This window comes from Rosa chinensis, chromosome 2 (genome assembly GCF_002994745.2).
Source record: "Rosa chinensis cultivar Old Blush chromosome 2, RchiOBHm-V2, whole genome shotgun sequence".
In the NCBI taxonomy this organism is placed as follows: Eukaryota; Viridiplantae; Streptophyta; class Magnoliopsida; order Rosales; family Rosaceae; genus Rosa; species Rosa chinensis.
In genome coordinates this window covers 82446109-82464969 of record NC_037089.1, presented here as the reverse complement: position 1 = coordinate 82464969, position 18861 = coordinate 82446109, and the positions used below count along the sequence as shown (strand labels likewise).

Below are 18861 nucleotides of genomic sequence, written 5' to 3'. Positions count from 1 at the left end.
ATGATTATTCTCGGTTTGGTTATTTATACCTTATGAAGAACAAATCTGAAGCCTTTGAAAAGTTCAAAGAATTTAAGAATGAAGTTGAGAAACAAACCGACAGAAGTATTAAGGCTCTAAGATCTGATCGAGGAGGCGAATACTTAAGCAATGAGTTTATTGATTATCTCAAACAAGAAGGCATTGTTTCTTCATTAGCTCCTCCTGGAACACCACAACTCAATGGTGTCTCTGAAAGGAGAAATCGAACTTTGTTAGACATGGTTCGTTCCATGATGAGCTATACTGATTTACCTATATCCTTTTGGGGATATGCACTTCAAACAGCAATTTATTTGTTGAATAAAGTGCCTTCCAAGTCCGTCCCTCTTACACCATATGAGATGTGGCATGGGAAGAAACCAAGTCTCAATCATATTAAGATTTGGGGTTGTCCAGCTTATGTCAAAAGACTAGAAGCAGGCAAGCTTGAAGCTAGATCAAGCAAGTGTTTATTTGTGGGATATCCTAAAGATAGTTTAGGATATTATTTCTATCAACCTGAAGAACAAAAGGTGTTTGTTAGCAGGAATGCCACTTTCCTTGAAAGGGACTACGTCCTTGATGGAAATGTTGAGCAAATGGTAGAACTCAAGGAAGTGTCCAACAAGCCACAAACTAACACTCCATTTCCCATTGAACAACTTCCTGAACCAACTATAACACAAAATCCAAGAATTTCTAGTAGGATCCGGATACCTCCCAAGAGGTATGGTTTGTGTCATGAAAGCCTTGGGGAGTTAAATCTCCTTGGTGACAATGAAAACCTGTATGATCCTTCTAGTTATAATGAAGCAATGTCAAATGTTGACTCAAAGCAATGGCAAGAAGCCATGGAATCCGAGATTGACTCTATGTATACCAATCAAGTCTGGACTCTCGTTGACCCTCCACCTGGTATTAGACCAATTGGAAACAAATGGGTCTTCAAGAAAAAGATAGGTTCAGATGGTAAAATAGAGACCTACAGAGCTAGGTTGGTGGCAAAGGGCTATAAGCAAAGAGAGGGCATTGACTATGAAGATACGTTCTCTCCTGTTGCCATGGTTAAATCTATTCGGATATAAGCAAGCTTCAAGGAGTTGGAACATCCGTTTTGATGATGCAGTCAAATCTTTTGATTTCACACAAAGTATGGATGAACCTTGTGTTTACAAGAAGGTCAGTGGGAGTGTTGTTGTGTTGCTTGCACTTTATGTAGATGACATCCTACTTGTTGGGAATGATGTAGGAATGTTATCTTCAATTAAAATTTGGTTGTCCAAAACCTTCCTTATGAAGGATCTTGGAGAAGCTGCCTATGTATTAAGAATAAAGATCTATATAGATAGATCAAAGAGATTAATTGGATTATCTCAATCCTTGTACATAGACAAAGTGCTGAATAGATTTCACATGGAACAATCTAAGAAGGGTTTTCTGCCTGTCAGACATGGCATTCACCTTTCTAAGAAAATGTGCCCACAAACGATTGAGGAAGTGCAAAAGATGAGCAAGATCCCATATGCATCTGCAATAGGGAGCCTCATGTATGCGATGCTATGCACAAGACCTGATATTAGTTATGGCGTAAGCATAACTAGTCAATATCAGTCCAATCCAGGTTTAGAACACTTGAATGTTGTTAAGAATATCCTTAAGTACTTGAGAAGGACTAAAGATTTATTCCTCGTTTATGGAGGTGGTGATTTGCAATCAGAGTTGCAAGTGGAAGCATACACAGACTCAGATTTTCAATCTGATGTGAATGACAGAAAATCCACATCAGGGTTTGTCTTCACCTTGAATGGAGGTGCAGTAAATTGGAGAAGCTGCAAACAAAGCGTTACTGCAGATTCCACTACTGAGGCAGAATACATTGCAGCATCAGATGCTGCAAAGGAAGCAGTTTGGATGAAAAAGTTCATCACTGAACTTGATGTTGTTCCTACCATTGAGTCACCGATTCCACTTTATTGTGACAACAATGGGGCAATTGCTCAAGCCAAGGAACCAAGGTCTCATCAAAAATCCAAACACATCGAAAGACGTTTCCATATCATAAGGGAGATTGTTAATCGTGGAGACATTAACATTCTCAAAGTAGCATCTGTTGATAACATATCAGATCCATTCACTAAGCCTTTATCACAAGCAAAGCTAGAACAACATCTTGAGAAGATGGGTGTACGTTTCATGGCTGATTGGGTTTAGTACAAGTGGGAGATTGAAGGAATTGTGTCCTAAAACAATCATTTTGATGTAATTATTATTGTAATTATTATTAATCAAAAGGGCAAGTTTATTGTTCATTGCTTATATTTGATATTTGATTGAACAAGGTCCATGGAATATGAGTTAAAGAGAAAGTAATCTAAAGAGTTAGATGTGTGAGACCTTTACTCTTTCACACTCTTATCCTAAAAGGTTCCTAGTCATAGGATTATCACTTGGACATTGATAATCCGGAAAGACTAGCACATACTATGTATGCTCAATATGGAGGATGATATGTCTCTTGTCATTTGTGTGGAGACACTAATACAAGTATGTGGGTGCTCTTAATTTAAAGAGTACACTGAACGCGATCATTAGAGTTCTTGTATGGAGTCTTACTTACATGTCAAACTTGAACTCTAAATTGCAATAATACAAATTAGTCCTTTGACCTGAGACACCATAGTTGTCTTATGAGTGAATTGATTATTTCTTGATGATGCAATAATATTGTGTCCCTTAATGGATATAATAGATGCATTCATTGGTATAATCAATTCGGTCATGGAGACATGTGAGTGTACAATAAGGAATCTCTATCCTTAAGTAAATAAGGTGTATGTTCAAAGATGTGATTCAATAAGTCTTTGGCCAAAGCATTGAATGAGATTAAAAAGGAGTTTCTAATCACATTCTAAGAATCACATAAGAATGAGAATCACATTAGGGGATTGACATATCAATTCCATACCCCGATGATGTGATTTAGAACATAGTGTTAGAGAAGGACCGTATTGTATTGTAATTCCAATTGAATAGGTTCTTTGTCATTCTACATTAACTAGGGTAGTCATGATATGTTGCAAGACGTCACTCATGACTTGTGAAGTCCCCGAGGATTAATAAACATTTATAATCCTAATAACAAGGGAGAATCAAAAATGGAGTTTTTGATTCGTAAACAAAATAGAATGGTTTCTATAAACTTCACTGCCTTGTTAATTAGAACCTAAGAGATCGCACACCATATAAGTGGATCATTGAGATTGTATATGAAGAAGATTAAACAAGAGTTGGTTATGACCAAATAATTAATTAGATTTATTATTTGGACATAATTAGGATTTTCGGGTAAAACCGAACCTATTGGGCCTAAACGATTGTCGGGTTTTTGGTGTGGACTTGGGCTTCACTAAATGAGATTTAAATGAAAGCCCAAGACACATTTTTAGTGCCCAATAACATGTATGGACCAGCCAACATATTGGCTTTATGAAAGCCAATATTTTTCTTTTAGTAATTGGAGTTATTTCCTATTATATAAAAGTGAAAGCATGGACATAATAATAAGTGTGTCTCCACACTATTATTTTCAGATTTGAGATTTGAGAGAGAGAGAAAGAGTTCTCTCTTGGTCCATTACAAAATTAAAGGAAAGAAGAACACTTGCATAATTTCTTCTTTTCTTTCATCTTTCTTCATCTCTTGATTCACTTGGTGAAGATCCTTAGAGGCCATATCTTTTTGTGGCTTTACTTATTACATCAAGGAGAAGATCACAAGCACAAGAAGGAGTACAAGAAGGAGTTCTTAATTCAAGGTGCTTCAAGGTGGAGGAAACACACACAAGGAGAGATCAAGGAGAGGAACTTTGGTGGTTCACTTGGATCGGATTGAGATCACGCTCCAAGGGTGAGTAGAACATAAACTCCCTCTTTGTTCTTCCTTACTATACATGCTATGTTTATATACATATCACAATAAGCCAAGATCATGGGTTAAAGGAATGGATTTTATGTTTAGTTAGTAGTTTAATGGTTAAACTAATTCCGCACTAATTAAAAAGTTTTGAAATTCATCCATTCCTTCAATAACATCTCAACCATTTCATCAATCAATTGCTCCATCAACTTACCACAATTCAAACCCTATAATTTCAATATTCAGAATCTGAATCAAACTCCAAATCACATAGTAATTCACTTGAAACACTATGGACACCCAACCATGTCACCAAAATCAATACCCAAAATTGCATTTAACCAAATTCACCTATCATCCATAACCACAGAAACACACTCTCGTCTAATATCATTTACAGAGAGTAGATTCTAAATCTCTCCATTAATTACCGACCAAGATCAACTCCATTGCAAAACTTTACTTAGACCTAAAACACAAAACAACCTCAAATTTACTTCAGTCTATCTCCATACTACGATCCAACACTTAGGAAGACTAATTCACAAAATCAATTCCCTTTACTTAAATAAAACTATGTCCACAAGTCATAGTCAGGTCAACAGACCAAGGTGTCCAAACGGAGGATTTCCAATCCAGTTGTCTTTGTGTATCGCAAAGTATAGTTCCGAAATGATGCTCGCAACATCAACTACGTATATAAGGCACATCCCGCAAACTCGATTCAGTTTCCGAATCACTATTACTACTACTAGTTCCAATTCTAACAACAATCCTGATTCTGAAGGAATTATAGTACTCAGCGACAGCCCAAACAATGGTCGCTCATCTCTAACCATCGAGTACAAAATAAAACTCTGGTCTAGCACCTTAAACCCTGCTTAACAACTTAAAAGCACAAGGAAGAATTAACCACAATAATTTCTTCCCTAACCACAACCCTACTCACAAACTCCACATGAGTCAAGAATCTCATTCACTGTTTAACACTCTAACCAAAATAAATTCTAACAAATGGTCACGTCACACAAGCACTACAAGCACTACAAGCACTGCCATAAAAACTGTTACAAAAACACTACTGGTACTGCTACAAAGGTTGCCATATGCATAAGTCTACTATAGACATAAGGGAAAAACCCATACTTTTACTCATAACTTTTCATTCTAAAAGTTCATCACGTAGTGTATATAAAATCACCACACAACCTTCTTAGTCTACACTAAGAATTCAATCTCACACAAAGTCAGCATAATTGCCTGAGAGTCACATTAAACACGTACCTCATGTCAATCACCAAAATTCCACTGAGACATCTCATTATCGAACAGGATATCTAATCCTTAATACTTACATCCCATCAAAACATCTGTACGTCCATCTTAAGAAGGCAAAGTTCTATCAATTTATACTCGTATCCACACTAGATACGTGCATAGATCAACATCATGCCTTCAACCAAACACTTCAACATCCAAAGAAACCTCACATCCATAAAACAATTCTCACTGACTCATTAGAGTAAAATCTAGAGGTTTCTATTCCTCGAAAATTACAACCTGCGGAAGCTAAACTTATTCTAATACGAACCTCCATGACAACTTATGGTCCTAAGTACTACTCCTTCGAATATCCATCACCTAAGAAGCATAGTATGCTTGGCTAATACATGTATAACACTTAAAACACCGTGTAAGTCAAATACAAGTCCATATTAACCAAGTCAATACAACAGAGAAGGTATTCACGTTCCTAAAACGACCTAGCGGCCTAAACAACTCCCAACACTCACGCATACCCAATGACTTAGCCAATACCGAAGAGCACACGATGGGGATCCGCTGCAGACAGGCCATCACTCGGAAGGTATTGACATGTCACCAAATATGCACCTTACGCTCTGATACCAAACTGTCACGCCCCGAATTTTGAATAATAAATTCAAATCCGAAACATGAAATAATTAAAAAAAAATACAAATACCAATCTAAATTTTTCTTTCAGAGTAATACGCCTCACACCACTCAATATTACAATACCCAACTCCTCAATTTCTTATTACAGCACACTATCACAAATTCCAAATTGATAAGTTCAAAATGAACATAACGAAACTCACAATAATGCTGTAAGTCAAATGCCACTACTCTAAGCAGCCTGATCACCTTCTCGATTCTCCTGACCTGTAGGATTTCCCGCTACACAATATAAATAGTGTACCGGGATTACAACAACACAAACCCGGTGAGCTTGACAGCCCGTATGAGTAAACGAAAGGATTGCACAATTTTAATATAACAATTTCAATTCAAGCAAATGAAATTGTAATAATATCACAATCACAAAACCACCTCACTTTCTCACTCTCCAATATATATATATATATATATATATATATATATATATATAGACAGTTATGAGTTACTCTCAATTTCTCTCATAAGGTCACCACAAAACCACGTCACTTTCTCACTCTTATATATAAATATATATATATAGACACTTATGAGTTACTCTCGATTTTGCTCATAAGGTCACACAACATTAGGCAGACAGACTAGAGCTCTAACTGATCGTTTCCACCTACCCGGCGCGAGAGCGTGGTTCATGATTTAATACTATCAGTTCCACCTACCCGGCGCGAGAGCGTGGTTCCCTAATAGTATGCCATGGTCACCTCATGACCCAACAATTTATTGTTCCTCAACAATAAAACTCAACACTTCTCTCAATATATTGTTTCTCAACAATAAACTCAACACCTCTCACAATATGTTGCTTTTCAACAATAAACTCAACACAACCCAACAACACGTATATTTTATTTATGTATAAAGTCATTCGCACATGTATTAACAGCTATAAATATTATAGCATTAAATATAAATATTTAGAACTCTGGTTCGTGAATGAACCATGTGCGGTTTACTCACCTCTAATCCCGCTGCGTCTTCTTATAACTCGAATAAGAATCACAATTCGTCCGCCAAATCAAACCGTCAAACACCAAATCATAAGTGACTTGAATTTAGCCAACAACTCATAAAATAAAATAAATGACGATCTGACAGTCTAATCGAATTTATACAATGATCCAACGGTCAGATCGGATTTATACGACGATCCAACAGTCAGATTCAAAAATAAAGATGATCCAACGGTCGGATCCTCACGGATCGCCCTTAGGATCATCCTCCAAAATTATCACGAAGATCCAACGGTCGGCTATTCCTGAATCGTCCTTATAAACGTCTCTACAAAATTTCATGAAAATCCGACGGTCGGATTCTCACGAATCGCCTTCCAAATCACTAATTCACAATTATACAAAGATCCAACGGTCAGACTTCACCCGTGACCTCACAAAGTCACCGGGACAGTCATACGATCAACATGTCAAAACTACAAGTCCATCGGACGGTCCGATCTTCGAAAAGCATTAATTGGATTATCGAAATCGATCGAAACGTAAAAATTCATAACTAAATCATACGATATCCAAAAATTATGAATTATATATGCAACCGATCGTATCGAAACGTAGAATATAAAACTGTAAAGAAATCACATTTTTGACCCCCGGAGGTGGCCGGAAAAGGGTGGCCGGAAAAAGGGCAGATCTGCCGCCGACCACCGCCAATGGTGTCGGGGCCTGGCTTCTCCTCTTCCTCTCATCAAGCCCAACAATTTTCATAACTAGCACAAAGTCTGAAAATGACCGGAAGGGGTCGAAAATTACCTTGAACCGTATGAAGGTGGCCGGAACATTTCCAGAAACCGGCGAGCTCGATTTTCGACGTAAAAACTTCAATTTCAGGCCTCGATTCCTTCTAAAGAGTTGTTAAGAACATCAAGGCGAACCCACTGGATCAAGAATCAATCAAAACGATGCACTACAGCTCGAGATATCCCGATCGAAAGATTTTGGTTTCGGATAGAAAACCGACCGATCTCCGACGAACTTGAAACCGGTCACTCCAGGTGCGATCCTTCTAGTATGATGATCAGCAAGTTGAGGGGAGTTCATGGAGCTAAGGATCGGAAATTTTGGTGGCCGGAGCTAGGAGAAAAACGGGGTTGACCGTTTTTGTTTCAAAGTTAGCAACTCCAGTCTGCCGGAGTTTGAGGCTTTCCCGGTGGAAACGATCGAGTCCGGTGGAGAGGAGGCGTCGAGGCGAAGGCAAGGGAGGTGGTTTGGCATCGTTTGGTGGCCGGAGGGTGGAGAAATCGGCCGGAGCTCATTTGCTCTGTTTTCCGTCGTCTTCGGTTTCGTGAGGAAGAGAGAGAGAATGGGTTTCGGGGTTTCCCGAAATGGAAACGCAGAAAAATGATTTTGGAAATTTCCAATTTTGGAAATTTATACTAAACTGGAAATATTTTCAAAAAATCATAACTAATTCATACGAACTCCGATTTTTGTGTTCCGCATATGCACGCGATCGTATAGACGAGCTCTACAACTTTCATGAAGGAAATTTTCCCAAATTCCTTACGTAGAAAAAGTCGATTTTCTTGAAACGAATAGTTTCGAACTCTTTGTCAAAACGAATATTTCGAAACTTCGATTAATTCAAAATGATGAATTATTTCGAGCAATATTCGTGCAAAAGCACATAAATCAATTTGCACAATATTACGAGACGAAATTAAAATTGCGGGTATTACAGTAATATATTTTGCTTGAGGCCAATGAACTTCAGTGTAACCATTTTGAGGCTCTGTCTTTGGCTCTTGGTAGTGGTGGAGGGAAGATTAACCGGAGGTCATGAGGAAGGCTATAAAAGTAAACAAGGAAAAGCAGGAGGACTGATCTCCATCAGATTTTTTTTTTTTTTTTTGGCATATGATCACCATATATCTAGCGTGCATGTATTTTAATTATTAGTTTTATTTTTGTTTGCCTATATAGGTTTGTAATTACTTTCATGATATATTTGTATACACTTCTTTATTTTGGGTATTGGCAATATGTCCACCCATTTTGGTTTTTTTATTATTTATTATTATTATTTTTTAAATTTAGAGCAGAGATCTCTCACTAGGTTCTAGCTATTGAAAAAAAAATTATTTACCCTAGGCTCTAGCAAGCCTTTATTTTGATTTTCATTCAACAATACACCCTACATTTCCTTGGAAGTTTACTTTACACAAACGGTGGTCTTCTGGTCCTATAAGTTTTTCCAATCTCGGAGCAATTTTTGACAACCCTTTAGCACAATATATATAGCATCGGAAATCTTAAATTTGTATGCCGGCAAGCTGCAGTTAAAATATGACTTATCGGTATTACATTGTATGAAAATTATAATGCATGCGTGAGCGAAACCTTTTACACACGCATAGCTGGACTAAACAAAACAGGAGGGTCTTTCAGGTGATGGCGTCCAAGCGGATCTTGAAGGAGCTCAAGGATCTCCAGAAAGATCCCCCTACCTCTTGCAGCGCTGGCCCAGTTGCAGAAGACATGTTTCACTGGCAGGCGACAATCATGGGTCCTGCAGACAGTCCCTACGCAGGTGGAGTGTTTCTTGTCACCATACACTTTCCTCCAGACTATCCTTTTAAGCCACCAAAGGTTGCATTCAGGACAAAGGTGTTTCACCCAAACATTAATAGCAACGGCAGCATTTGCCTTGACATTTTGAAGGAACAGTGGAGTCCTGCGCTGACCATATCGAAGGTATTGCTTTCGATTTGCTCCCTGTTGACAGACCCAAATCCTGATGATCCTTTGGTGCCAGAGATTGCCCATATGTACAAGACCGACAAGAACAAGTATGAGACCACTGAGCTGGACCCAGAAGTACGCCATGGGCTAGTGTGCTGCTAGGACTCTGTGAGGACGGCATCTTTCCCTTTGGCATTGATCTTTTGATCAGACGTATGAATGGTATTGTTGTGATCTGTTCTTCACATAAATGGACCAAAAGGGAGAGTTTTCTGCCCTCGGAACAGAAATTGCTTTGAATTGTTATGCGAAATTTAAGTTATGACTATGAAACACATCCCTTGTGTCTGAAAAAAAAGAAAAAGAAAAAAAAAGACAGTTTCCAATGAGCAGAGTTAAAAAATAATGCAAATTGTACCTCTTTTAAAGGAGGGGCCTTCCACGTACATGCGTGAACACGCATGTATATATAATTAAACTATATTGTCAAATAGGCTTTACAGTCATGTCTACATACTTGATGCATGAAATCTCTGCTCAGTTGTGCTAAACTACTGTTGGATTTAGATCACAAGGTGGAGAATAATAAGGTAGTTGAAATTTACTTACTTTCTTAGCTATTATTCATTATTGAATCTAAATCTAACGATAGCTGAGTATTGATTGAGCATATAATTTATAGAGTAGCTGAACAGAACTATAAGCTCCAAATAAGAGCCTTTCCAATAAATAAGACCTAATAATAAGGGAGCTTTGTTTCAATCTTTGGATTAAGGGAGCTTCTATTCATACTTCCAAAATTGACATTTGGACCTCTTTTTTTTTTCAAGTAATAATTGACTTTGTCAACTCATGATAAATTACCAATTAAGACACAAAAGAGGGGAAAAAAAATCACATTTTATGTAATACCCCGAAAAATCCAAATTAAATTCCGTGGATTTTTAGAAATGATTACGCGGACTTGGGAGCGAGCACAAAGCTTGGAGAAGTTGTGGAATTAGTTCGAACGTTTTTATTTTCGAAAACGTACGTTATTTAGGGGCACGCGAAAGTTGATTTTTTATACTTATGGAATTTAGAAAAACTTACTTCATAAAAGTTGTAGAGCTCGTCGATACGATCGTGTACATATGCAGAACGCAAAAATCGAAGTTCGTATGAATTAGTTATGATTTTTTGAAAAAGTTTCCAAATTAGTATAAAGCTTCCATTTTCGGAAATTTCCGAAATAATTTTCAGAAATTTCCAAAAATAGAAACTGAGAGCTGCAGCCCCTCCCCCGACCGGAAATCGCCCGAAATTTTCCACCGCCATATCTTCCTCCTCCGGCCACCAATCCTCACCAGACTTCTTCCATTGGCTTCGCCTGGTCCTTGCGCACCTGTCTGTGGCAGCCTTGCACGGCGGCGCGGCCTGTAGAGGCGGCGCGGCCTGTAGCGGCGGCGGGGAGCTTAAACCGATTTGAGTTCGATTTGAGTCAACGCTGGTTTTCTCCTAGCTCCGGCCACCAAAACTTCCGATCCTTACCTCTATGAACTCGCCTCAACCTGCAGATCATCATCCCAGAAGGATTGCACCTGGAGTGACGGGATTCACGTTCGTCGGAGCTCGACCGGTTTTCGATCGAAAACCAAAACCTTTCGATCGTGATATCTCGAGTTGTAGAGCATCGTTTTGATTGATTCTTGAACCAGTGAGTTCCCCTTGATGTACTTAACAACTGTCCAGAAGGGATCGAGGCCTGAAGTTGAAGTTTTTACTTCGAAATCAAGCTCGCCAGTTTCTGCATTCTTCGCCGGATTCTGAAAAAATTCCGGCAACCTCGACTGTTCTAGGTAATTTCGACCCCTTTCGGTCATTTTCTGACTTCATGCTAGTTAGGAAAGTGGTTAGGATTGATGAGATGAAGAGGAGCAGCCGAGCCCCGACACCATTGGCGGTGGTCGGCAGCGGCTCTACCCTAACTCCGGCCCTTTTCCGGCCACCTCCGGGGGTCAGAAATGTGAATTCTTTACATTTTTAGATTCTACATTTCAATACGATCGTTTGCATATATAATTCATAATTTTTGGATATCGTATGATTTAGTTATGAATTTTACGATTTCGATCAATTTCGATTGTTCGATTAATGATCTGGGAAGATCGGACCGTCCGGTGGAGTTGTAGTTTTGATATGTTTATCGTATGACTATCCCAGTGACCTTGTGTGGTCATGAGTGAAGATCCGACTATTGGATCTTCGTATATTTGTGAAATAGTAATTCGGAGTGCGATTCATGAGAATCCGACAGTCGGATTTTCATGAAATTTTGTGGAGATGTTTATAAGGAAGATCCAGGAAGATCCGACCGTTGGATCTTCGTGATAATTTTGGAGGATGAACCTAAGGGCGATCAGTGAGGATCCAACCGTTGGATCAACATATAATTTCGATCTGACCGTTGGATCGTCGTTTAATTTTGTTTATGAGTTGTTGGCTAAGTTATGATCATATTGGATTAGGTGATCGACGGTTTGATTTGGCGGACGATTCGTGAAATCGTTGTTTGAGTTGTTAAGAATACGCAGCGGGAATTTAGAGGTGAGTAAACCTCACGTGGTTCATATTACGAACCGAGTACCTTCAATTAATTTATTTTCTGTTGTAATTGTGTGAAAATATTTATGAAATAAATATTTGTTTTAAATCATATGGACTTGATCAACTACGGTCCATAGGTAGGTAAAATGATTTAATTATACAAAATGAATTTCCCGATTTTCTTGTGTGAACTATAGTTGGTATTAGTGGTCACTCCTGAGTGGGTGATTACGTATATATATATATATATATATATATATATATTTACGTGATTATATACGGATTGGTGTGACATTGAAGAGTGTGAAATGGTGATGATTTATTTATTTTGGATTGAGATGTGACGTACCATATTTATATGTGATGAACATGATTAATGAGTTCTTGTTGATAATCATGATTTATATTGGAGGAGGTATAGAGTGGAGAATGTAGGGTTCTGAGGACGGGGATGTCCGAAGTTCGACGGTTAAGGATAACCGGAGTGTTTGTGTTATGAGGACGGGGCTGTCCGAAGTTCGACGGTTTATTATTAACCGAAGTATTTTGTTCTGAGGACGGGGGTGTCCGAAGTTCGACGGTTTATTATTAACCGAAGTATTTTTTTCTGAGGACGGGGGAAGTTCGACGGTTTATTATTAACCGAAGTATGGACCAAAGTGGTGTTATGTGGGTTGGGTGTCTGTAGGACCAGTGTGGTGTATTGTGATTTGAGGATTGCGGAAATGTATTCCTTGTGGTTTTCCATGAGTGGTTTGATGTCTCTTTGCAGACGTATTACTGTTGAATTTTTACTTGAATTGTAAGAATTATAATTTAATAAATCAACAGTTCCTTCTTGTTTACTCATACGAGCTATCAAAAGCTTACCGGGTTTGGTGTTGTTGCAATCCTGGTACACTATTCAAATTGTGTAGCGGGTAATCCTGCAGGTCAGGAGAATCTGGGCGGTGATCGTGCGGGTTAGAGTATTTGTTATAGATTTACATAAATTGTAATAGTGAGGTGAGTTAAGCTCATTTGAGCCTTACAATTTGATTGGTGAGAGTGTGCTGTAATAAATAACTTGAGGATTTGGTTTATTGTATTAATGAGAGGTGTGAAGTGTGATTGTTGAGAGAAAAAAATTCAGGACGTTATTTGTAATTGTAATTATTCATGTTTCGGATTTGAATTGGTTATTCAAAATCGGGGGCGTGACAGTTTGGTATCAGAGCGTAAGGTACATATTCGGTGATGTGTCAATAGCTTCCGAGTGATGGCCCGTCTGCAGCGGATCCCCATCGTGTGCTCTTCGGTATTGGCTAAGTCATTGGGTATGTGTGAGAGCTGGGAGTTGTTTAGGCCGCTAGGTCATTTTAGGAACGTGAATACCTTCCATGTAGTATTGACTTGATTAATATGGACTTGTATTTGACTTATACTGTGTTTTAAGTGTTATACGTGTATTAGCCAAACATACTATACTTCTTATGTAATACCCCGAAAATTCAATTGATTTTCCGAGGACATTTTAGAATGATTTCGTGGTCATGGAAGGAAGTACGAAGCTTTGAGGGTTGTGATTTTAGCTCGAAACAATTTTATTTTGAAATCGTACGTCATTTAGGGGTGTCTCAAAAAGTGACTTTTTATACGTACCGAATTTGAGAAAATTTCCTTCATGAAAGTTGTAGAACTCGTCGATATGATCGCGTGCATATGTGGAAAGCAAAAATCGGAGAACGTATGAAATAGTTATGATTTTTTGAAGAAATTCCAATTTAGTATAAATATATGAATTTTCGGAAATTTCTGAAAAAAGTCAAAAAAATCAAAAATGGGAGGGAGTCGGGCGCTGGCTGCGAAACCGGCCGGAAATCGCCAAAATTCTTCCTTCCTCCATTTCTTCCTCATCCGGCCACCATAGGTCATGAAATTTTCAGGGTAGCTTCGCCTCAACCTTGCGCACCTCCCCATGGCCTCCTTTCAACCTATCTCCGCCGGTAGCCGCCGTAGCAAGGAAGAACCGGTTTTTGCTCAATTTTGAGTCAACGCCGATATCTTGAGTTCTAGATGTTCAATCTTTGAGATTCTTGGACAGATGCACTCGGAATGAAGTTCTGAATCACTTTCATGAAGAAATCGAAGCGAGTGGTGGACGTTTTCACGTTGAACAGAGCAGCTGCCAGTTTCTGGAAAAATTCCGGCGAACCGTGACTTACAGGTAGCTTTTTCGACCACTTCCGGTCATTTTCAGACTTCGTACTAGTTATGAAAATTATTGGGCTTGATGAGAGGAAGAGGAGCAGCCAGGCCCCGACACCATTCGCAGTGGTCGGCGGCAGCTCTGTCCCTTTTTCCGGCGGCCTTTTCCGGCCACCTCCGGGGGTCAAAAAAGTGATTTCTTTACAGTTTTAGATTCTACGTTTCGATACGATCGTTTGCATATATAATTCATAATTTTTGGATATCGTATGATTTAGTTATGAATTTTTACGGTTTCGATCGATTTCGATAATCCAATTAATGTTTTGCGAAGATCGGACCGTCCGATGGACTTGTAGTTTTGATATGTTGATCGTATGACTGTCCCGGTGACCTTGTGAGGTCACGGGAGAAGATCTGACCGTTGGATCTTCGTATAATTGTGAATTAGGGTTTTGGAAGGCGATTCGTGAGAATCCGACCGTCGGATTTTCATGAAATTTTGTGGAGATGTTGATAAGGATGATTCAGGAAGATCCGACCGTTGGATCTTCGTGATAATTTTGGGGGATGATCCGATGGGCGATCCGTGAGGATCCGACTGTTGGATCATCATATAATTTCGATCCGACCGTTGGATCATCTTTATTTTAATTATGAGTTGTTAGCTAAGTTATGATCATATTGGATTTAGGTGATTGACGGTCTTCCTTGGTGAGCGGTTGTGGCGTGTTTTGTAAAATTGAAGACGCAGCGGGATTAGAGGTGAGTAAATCTCACGCGGTTCATATTACGAACCGAGTACTGTTAATTAATTTATTTTGTCGTAATTGTGTGAAAAATATTTATGGAATAAATATTTGTTTTTAATCATATGGACTTGATCAACTACGGTCCATAGGTAAGTAAAATGTTTTAATTATACAAAATGAATATCCTGATTTTCTTGTGTGTGATTTATAGTTGGTATTAGTGATTATCCCTGTGCGGATGATTACGTATATATATATTTACGTGGATATATATATGGAATGGTGTGACATTGAGGTGGGTGTGGAATTATGATAATTTGGTTGAGATATGATATTGTATTGGAAATTACCATGATTGTTTATGATGATGTTAACCGATAAATGTGTGTGATAATTATGTTGATCTTCTGAGTTGATTAGAGGGTAGAATTGTAGTGCTCTGAGGACTGGGAGTCCGAAGACCGCCGGTTAGATAATAACCGAGATGTAGTGCTCTGAGGACTGGGAGTCCGAAGACCGCCGGTTAAATAATAACCGAGATGTAGTGCTCTGAGGACTGGGTGTCCGAAGACCGCCGGTTAGATAATAACCGAGATGTAGTGCTCTGAGGACAAGGGAAAAGTCCGAAGACCGCCGGTTAAATAATTAACCGAGATATAGTTGGATCCAAACAGTTGGGATGGACCAAAGTGGTAGTAATGTGGGTAGAGAATTGTGGAAATGTATTTGTTGGGGATTTTTTGTGTTTTGTTTTGATGTTTCCTTGCAGATGTTGAGATTGTTGATTTTTACTTGAGTTAAAATAAATGTGTTATAAAATCAACAATTCTTTCTTATTTACTCACGAGCTGTCAAAATCTTACCGGGTTTGGTGTTGTTGCAATCCCGGTACACTATTCAAATTGTGTAGCGGGTAATCTTGCAGGTTAGGAGAATCAGGGCGTGATCGTGCGGGTTAGATTATTTGTTGTAGTTTTACAGTGATTGTAATAGTAAGGTGAGTGATGCTCAATTTGAGCTTTACAAATTTACTTTGTATAAATGAGTTGTAATAAATATTTTGAGATTTGAAATTTGAGTGACTTGGGTTGTAGTTGATTTTTCATGTTTCGGATTTTGAATTACTTATTCAAAATTCGAGGCGTGACATCTTAGGTGATGGATATTCAAAGGGGTAGTACTTAGAACCGTAAAGTTGTCGTGAAGGTTCGTATTAGAATAAGTTCAGTTGTCGCGTGTTACAATCTTTGAGGAATGGGAACCTTCGGATTTAACTCTGTTGAGTAAGTGAGAATTGTTTTATGGAAATGAGGATCTTTTGGTTGTTGGAGTGTTTGGTTGAAGGCATGGTGTTGACCTATGCATGTATCTAATGTGGATACGAGTATTAATCGATAGTAATTTTGCCTTCTTAAGTTGGACATATAGATGTTTTTGAATAGATTCTTGACTCATGAGGAGTTTGTGAGTAGTGTTGTAGTTAGGAACGAGATTGTTGTGGTATTCTTCAAGTGTGTAAGGTACAAAGCTAGTTGGTTTCTTCTGGTGCTATTCCTTTTGTACACTAGCCTCCTAGTACTTTCTTTGAGTATTCGATTGGTTAACTGTCTTGCGCCTATCCCTAGTGATGGTAGAGTAAACCTATTCTACAGTTTTGAGTTGTGCTATGAAATGTGATTCGAGGAAAATGTTGTGGTGTCTTTTCCTCTATGCCAACAAGTTTGTTGGGGCAAGGATTTAGGTGCGGAAACCAAAGTTTAAGGTTTTGTTTGAGTGACGGAGACAATATGTTTGGGATTGTCTCTAAGTACCATAATGATTATGAAATCAGGATTGTTGGTAGGAATGAGACTTGTGGTAGTAATAGTGGTTCTGACTTTGAATCGAGTTCGAGGAACGTGTTTTATATACGTGGTTGATGTTACGAGCATCATTTTTGAATGATATTTTGTGATTCACAAAGACAACTGGATTGGAAATTCTCCGTTTGGAAACCTTGGTCTGTTGACCTGACTATGACTTGTGGACATAATTTTATTTAAATAAAGGAAATTGATTTTGTGAACTAGTTTTCTTAAGTTTTGGATCGTAGTGTGGAGATGGACTGAAGTGAATTTGAGGTTGTTTTGTGTTTTAAGTTTAAGTAGGCGGAACACTTAAAGTTTGCAATGGAGTTGATCTTGGTCGGTAAATAATGGAGAGATTTAGAATCAACTCTCTGTAAATGATATTAGTCGAGAGAGTGTTTCTGTGGTTATGGATTTTAGGTGAAATGGTTAAATGCAATTTTGGGTATTGATTGTAGTGACATTGTTGGGTATCCATAGTGGTTCAAGTGAATTACTATGCAATATGGAGTTTGATTCGGATTCTGAATCGTGAAATCATAGGGTTTGAATTGTGGTAAGTTTGATGGAGCAATTAATAGAGGAAATGGTTGAGATTTTATAAGAGTAGTATGAGTAACTCTAAGATGTGGGTTTTTTCCCAGCTAACTCAGGAAGTGTTTAGCTTTTTTAATCCCTGATTCTAGCGACGAAATTGTTTGTGTTTGGTTTGACTCAAATGATGCTAGCTAGACCTCTGTGTGACTTAACTGATTGTTAGGTTGAATGATTGTTTGTATTACATCATTATGAATGATATGTGCAGCAGAGTCGGCTAAGGCCTTGAAAGAGCAATGGTCCAAGGTTCGATCCTTGGTGTCGTCGTAGGATTAACACAAAAAGGAGACGACATACATTCAATTTTATTGATTTAGTTAGTTTACAAAAAAAAAAAAAAAGAACTACACTATACTAAGCCAAGTCAGCAGCTCCGGATGGGTTGAGGTTGAGCTCAAGAGAAAAGGGAGAGCCACTGTTGTAACCTCCTGAGCCACCAGAATAGTAACCATATGCGCTACCTTCCTCAGAAGTAGTCTTCGGGTTACCAAGGGCGTTCTCACCGTGTATGGGGAACAGAGGAAGAGTCTCGACCTCCTGGTGATCTCCACCTCATTGTTCCATGAAAGATTGTCCTCCTGTTATGCCAAAAGAGGTAGTACTGGTATTAGCGTTGAAGGGTGAGGAGGAATATGGGTCAACACCATAGCCGACACATGACCCAAAATTTAGATCAATAGATCCATCAGTACCAGTAGAACCAGTGGAACCAAAGTTTAGATCAATGGACCTACCATCATCAGTAGAACTAGTGGATCCAAAATTGAGATCGAGAGATCCACCAACCTGAACGTTCTGAATTAACCTCAACTTCTGCCTCTCTCGAGCCTTGAGGTTCTGGAACCAAAAGAAGACGTTCTTGTCCTCGATCTGCCCATATTGTTGCAGATGAAGGCAAATCTCTTGCATCTGCTCTGGAGTTGGGTACTTAAGCACCTTGTCATAGTAAAGCTCTTGGAGGATTCTTAGTTGATCTGGTGTGGGAGTCAACCGGTTATTGGTCTGCTTGATAGGCGTGTTGGCACTACTCCAGGCTGCTTGGTTGTTTCCTTCATCCTCGATTTGTTGCTGGGTTCGTAGCTCCATTAGTTGCAGAGTTCATTGTTCCATGGTGTTGGGTTGAGAGGAAGTGAAAATTGAAGAACGACGTTGTTGAGTGTTTGAGGGAGGATGTTGTTAGAAGGAGTGAAGTTGATGAAGTGGTGTTAGAGATCTGAATTTCTCAGATGAAGGAAGAGATTGAATCTTTCTGTCACGCCCCAAATTTTGAATAAACAATTCAAATCC

General features: G+C 38.7%; 1 pseudogene; it reads left to right on the top strand.

Annotated features, from left to right (window-relative positions):
* Positions 1-9291: 9291 nt before the first annotated feature.
* On the top strand, positions 9292-9942 carry LOC112185636 (annotated as a pseudogene).
* The last annotated feature ends 8919 nt before the right edge of the window (positions 9943-18861 follow it).